Below are 6,277 nucleotides of genomic sequence, written 5' to 3'. Positions count from 1 at the left end.
TGTTGATGGATTCTTTATATCAATAATAGTGACAGGAACAGAGACAGAAAAGAGACGTGACAATTTAAAAGCGAGAAGTTTTTCCCTCAAGTCTTTGCAGCCCTTTCTCCCCACAATTTCTGTTCAAATTGAATCTCAGGGTCCACTCTATTGAGAAGGACACTATTGGCTGCTTACCGTCTTTACTCTGAAATTACTACATCAGACTCCTAATTTGTAAGCAGACTCTACTTTTACTGAACTTTATTCCAGGAATATTATTTGGAACAATCATTCCTAAGCCTATGTATAACTGCCTTTCCAGATGCAGCAAGTTTGAATTTTTAAAAACCTGGGGATGTGATAATCTATCTGTTCTTCATTAAAACTGATATGAAGTTCACGTTAAAGAATACAGCGGGAGAGGAAGTCATCGGCAACATGAGTGAGAACCACTGCATCACCAATGTCCATTCATACTGTTATAGTTTTAGCTTATAAACTGACAACAAGGCTATTATTTCCAAAAATCTTTAAACTATATAAAATGTTTTTTTAAACCCTTAAAAATTACAATTTTTACTTTTTTGGGGCTTCGAAACAATTATGAATGCATAGAGAAATTGCAGCCATTAGAACAGATTTCTAGAGAATTTTGATCCAGTGTTCTTTCTGCCTTTGATTACATGATGACTTTCTTTGATTCTGCTCACACAGGAGAAAAAAAGAAAAACCAACAAGTTCATTCAAACAATAAGACTCAAATTCTGTCTACTTTTCCTTAACTAGTTTCAATATGTTGGAAAACTTCCTACTCAAAAATGCATGAGCATTTAGAGTGTGAATAGTAGCATGTTTCATTTGCTAGTATCTAAAGTGGAGTTCAAAGGTTGATCTCCTTTATGTCAAACCAAGTCCTTTTTCTGAATAACAAGAGCAGCAGCTTTGCTGTCAAACCTTTCCTGACATGTCCCTCCTAACACCGGGACACAACAGCACAGCAAGGAAAAAGTCAAATATTCACAACACTTTTCCAAATGTAAAATACATCGCTCAATATCTCCTCTACTGTATAAAAACATAGTACAACACCACCGGAATAAACACATACCAATACAGTCTCATTTAGGGACTGAAAGACAATTATCATCTGGGCAGACAATCAAAATTTTTGGAGAACCAAACGCACAACATAAAAAAGCCTTGCTAACACTGATACTGAGGGAATAAGATGATACCTTGTAAAAGCTAAGATTAACTATGCAACATCAGCATATTTTTAATTTAACCTGCAGTTAAATCAAAATAGCAAGGCACTTTATGTAAGAGGTGGTGTTGTAGCTACTTGATCGATTTATGTATATATCAAATCTAATTTGCAACATCATTTTTGATTGTAATTCATTACCAATTCCTATTTCTACCTCAGCTATCCTTAAGGAAAAGCCAAAAAAGGAGAGAAATGTGCATGACTCAAAAACAATCTATGTTTGCAAACTTGAAAAGTGTATGACATCACATTTAATGTCTCTCTACCCCAATAACAATATTTCCCAATAGGAAACAATTATTCAAAATAACGTATATCTCTTTCCTGCACTTCTTGCATTTGATTTGAAAAAAAATACAATTTACTTCAATTATCTGACAATGAAGTGCCTGGGCAATAAATCTAACATTAAAAAATCATTTCCAGCAAATTACTCCAATAAAATCAATGAAGGTCAGGCTCAGCTGTAGCAACAAATAAATGACATGCTATTGACAGACTAGATGGACTTAATTGTCATTTATGAAGGTTAAGGGGATAAAACACTCTAACAGAAAGCAGATGTTTACTAAACAAAAAAAAAAAAAAAATGGAAGCAGGTGAAATAGATTGAGAAAGGTGAGTTAGGTATGAATAGCCTCAATATTCTCCCGGCCTAGTCCCAGAGCAAAAATACAAGTTATTCTAATTCTCAGCAGCATGTGTGTTTGACTAGTTCAATATTTATCTGCTTCAGGCTGCTTTGTGTTCTTTTATATATTGAAGTCATGAAACAGATTTTCTGCTAATACAAAATGAAGAATTGATAAAATTGAGCAATGGTAGCCAGGTTAAAAGCAGTTTGACCCATTTCAAATTTCCAGTAGCTGCATCTGTAAAAACAGCAAACCCTAAGAGAAGAAATTTTTCATCTCTCTAATATGAAAATAACTAGCTAATTGTGGCAATATTCTTTGCCAGGTATGAATCTAGATTCTGAATGTTAATATCAAGTTTAAAATGCACATTTTAATGTAAGCACTAAGAAATAAATCTAGAAGGATCTTCCTGGCTGATCATTTCCCTCTCCTTAATACATTTTAGCAAGGTTTACAATGACATGGGTCAAGCTGCTTTGTCCATACAGATTTCTGAGTACGCTCTGAAACTTGCTTTCCCTGGGAATATCTAGCCAGGGTCTTTCCTCTTTCCTCAGAATGAGCTCTGAGCTGTTGCTTTAATCAAAAAGAAAAGAATAGAAAAGGAAAGGAAAAGAAAAAAGAGAAAAGAAGGAAGGAAGGGGAAGGAAGGAAGGGAGGGAAAGAGGGAGGGAGGAAGGAAGAGAGTCATTTTGAAAAGTTCCAGCTATCCTGGAAACCATACCTTCAAAGAATCTTTAAAAGTAAAAATAAAAAGGATCATAGATCATTGAATCCTCCCACTTCAACTTACAGAGGCAGAGAAAGAGAATCTTCTCCTTTGGGGTCTTCAGATGCGTCTAGGTCAGAACTGACCCCAGGTCACTAACTCCCAGGTCAAGGACCTTACCAAACCATAGATCTCTTGACCTAAAGTGTTAAAAAGGCAGAGGAAGTATTGTATGCTTCCTACAGACCACTGTTTTGTCAAAATAAATAATCTACTGTTCTCAAGTGAGCCCACAATTACACGCTGAATTGATTAAAGGAGCAAGGACCAAATTATTCAAATGAAGAACTTTTCCTCTTCCCCTCAGAGTATATGAGCAACTCCAAAAGCATCTGGTCCTACTTCTCACATAGATAGTCCAGACACTCCCAAGTCTTCAGAAAAAATAAAGAAAAAGAAAGGAGGGAGAGAGAGAGAAAAGAAAAGAAGTCTTTAAATTTGACCTAGTAGCCTCAAATTCTTTGAAGAAAATAAATAAGCAAATAAAAACCTTTCTACAACAAAATAAAATAAATGTGAATTCTACTTGTGTTTGATAGTATCTAAAAATTATTTTTGTCTCAGAAAAAGATTTGATTAGGGCATTTCTTAGAGAAAAATAAAATTTTTGAATGCACCAAATAAACAAAAACAGAAAAAATGACATAGTAACATGATTGGGACAATATGAACTCAATATTTCATTTTTGTCTTTTAATGACTGTCCTCAATGTTGGTAAACTAAAATCACTAAGCATTCTCTCAATCATTAATAAAAAGAATACTTGCTCAAAAGTCAAGCATTAGTTCCCAATTCACATTCTTTTTTATTAGACTTTATTTTGAGTACTATTTCATTTATGAATACAAGGTTAAAACAAAACCACCAAAAACAGTTTTATGCATTAAAGGCATGATTTATAAGAGTCAGCAGGGACTAACTATTCAATATTAGAGTTGGGGACTACTCAGGCAAATTTCTGGTGAAGCTACAGCTTATCAAGAGAACTTCACCCATGAATATGCCTAAGGAGTGTTTTCCTGGAGAAAACCAAAGTGAGAAAGGGAATTTGTTTTTAAATTGAGAGTTATATTATAAATGTTTAATACTAATACCCCAAAAGTAATACACCTTCCTCAAATGTGGAAGACGTAAGTTCTGGAAGCTAAGGCTTAAGGGAATTGAGGATAATTTCTGACTCTCGGTAGCCCTGTTAGTTCCATCCAAGTTGAAAGAAACTTTTTTCCTGTTTTTTTTTTTTTCATGTGGACTTTATAAAGATGTGTAAGTCCAGGTTTAGCACCCTCAGCATATAGGTGCTAAAGAAATACAGAAAGGCTTGAACAAGATCCAAGAATAATCACAAATGGTTTAAGCTTCTCCCACTTTATTCCACCGACTGGCAATCCACTCCCAGACACACCTCCCATGAGAATCAGGTGTCTGAATTGAGACTGTCTGCCATTCAACCATAATGTCAATACAAAAGATTTTCAAAACTTCCACCTGAGCACTGATTTCTCTCCCAAGATCCCATCACCTTTTTGATTTCTACCATGATGACTTCAAAATCAACCTATTGGAGACAGAAATCATCACCTTCCACAGAACAAACGTCTTCCAGAAAATTTTCTATTTCTCCTAATGGCACAATCATCCTCACTTCAACTTCTCCAGTCTTTTCTCATCCCCCAAGCAATCACCTACCAACTCCTATTAAATGTCACACGAGCACTAGCCCATTTCCTATCATTTTAATTTTTATCACACCAATGTGGTTCAGCCCACATTACTTCGTAAAAACATAGTATACCAAGATAGGCCTCCAATCTTTTCTCCTTCCACACAGTCTATCCTGCACATGCCTGCAAGATTTGAACTTGACTATAGATGACAAACTTTATTCCAGACCCTCACGTTTGACTCTCATTTTTCCCAGCTGACCAAAAGTGTTTTCCTCCCAGTTTTCTCCACAGGACCCCTTTTCCCTCATCATACACCTTTTCCCTCACCACATCCTTGCTTAGTGCTTTGCCCTGAATAATGGAGACTCCTGCACTGTGCACCCCAGCAAGTGCTGAATTGTCCCCTCTCCATCACTGCCCATCCAAATGTTACCCATTTCTCAAGCCCAGCTGAAGGGACTCCCCTCCTGCAGCTTTTTCCTGCTCTCTCTTCCCAGAAATGATTATCTTTGCATTCATGTAACATTGACATAATGTCTACCATGTGAATGATACCACTTTCGGTGCCAAGTGAAGATGAAAAGGAAAGAGTTGGAAAAGCCTCTTAAAGTTACAGAAGTATACAAGTTTGGTTCTTAAATATCTTTCTAGTATTAGGTAGGAAGTGAGAAGCACCGTAAGAGCTCCAAGAGTCACGGAGGCTTAAGGGAGGCAGAAAGCTCTAAAGCCACTAAAGTGGAGGTGACATTTGCATTTGAAAATGAGGGATAGGCAAGGAGCTTTTTGCTGGAAAGCCTGGCTGCGGCATCCCCTGGCCTGGGTTCTGCTGCTGAGCATCGTCGTCTGTGTGAGCACACAGCTTAATTACCTAAATAGGGCCCTGGATATATTCAACACTTCCATTGTGACTCCAATGTATTATGCAATCTTTACAACATCAGTTTGAACTTGTTCAGCTATCCTTTTTAAGGAGTGGCAAGTTATGCCTGTTGATGACGCTACTGGTACTTTGAGTGGCTTCTTTGCATCATTGTGGGGATATTCTTGTTGCATGCCTTTAAAGACGTTGGCTTTAGTCTAGTAAGTCTGCCTGTGTCCTTTTGAAAAGATGAGAAAGCAATGAAGGCAATCTCTCTAATATGTATGAAATTCTTAAGAAGCTTAACCTATGGAATCAAAAAACAAACTGGTGAAAATATCTCCCAAGGAAATGGAAATCTGACAGCTTTTTAAGAAACAGATAATTAAAAGATGACTCTGTGGGGATAGGAAGCTTTTGGACAGGTGGAGATGGAGAGAAAAGGCATTTTCTGTATAGAAAATTGGACACAAGAGTGCTCTAGTGAATAGCAAAGTATATCAAAGGGAAATGACTTTCCTATAAATTCTCTAATATTAGTTTTAATGGCAAAAACAGTAATTAATTTTGTATCAACCTAATATTTTCCTTTACTTGTGGAGTGTACCATAGTTATGGCCATAATAAGAATGACATATGGGCATTTTATATTTACATAATGTCCTTACTCTGCAAAAGTATTATTATCCCCACTTTATAGATGAGAAGGCAAAATGACTTAGCTAAGATGATACACTCTACTCAGTTATAGAGGTGGCATTTGAACCTGAGCCTGTCTGATTCAAAACTGCTGTACTCTTTTCATTATGCCATGGATCGCCCATTATTGGTCACACAAAGATGAATAAAATACAGTCCTCATATTTAAAAAAGTCTTTGTTCCAGTGGAGGACCAGTGCTTAGTACTTATTATTTGCAGCCTAATATGCTAACAGTGAGGCTAGGACAGCCTTATTTCCATCATCTTAATTTCAGTTCTCATCCTATCTGCTTGCTAGAGGTCTGATTCTCCGTCCTACCCTCAGAGACAGCTTTCTAAAACACAAATCAAAATGTATCTCTTCCCTGTACAAATGCCTTCAGGGACTCTCCACCTG

At 36.6% G+C, this 6,277-nt stretch overlaps 1 pseudogene; it reads left to right on the top strand.

Annotated features, from left to right (window-relative positions):
* Positions 1-420: 420 nt before the first annotated feature.
* Positions 421-5,554, top strand: LOC105520249 (annotated as a pseudogene).
* Positions 5,555-6,277: the final 723 nt, after the last annotated feature.

Source organism: Colobus angolensis, unplaced genomic scaffold, assembly GCF_000951035.1.
Source record: "Colobus angolensis palliatus isolate OR3802 unplaced genomic scaffold, Cang.pa_1.0 Scaffold374, whole genome shotgun sequence".
NCBI classification, from domain to species: Eukaryota; Metazoa; Chordata; class Mammalia; order Primates; family Cercopithecidae; genus Colobus; species Colobus angolensis.
Note: the sequence above shows the minus strand (reverse complement) of the source record. Positions and strands in the feature narration are given on the sequence as shown.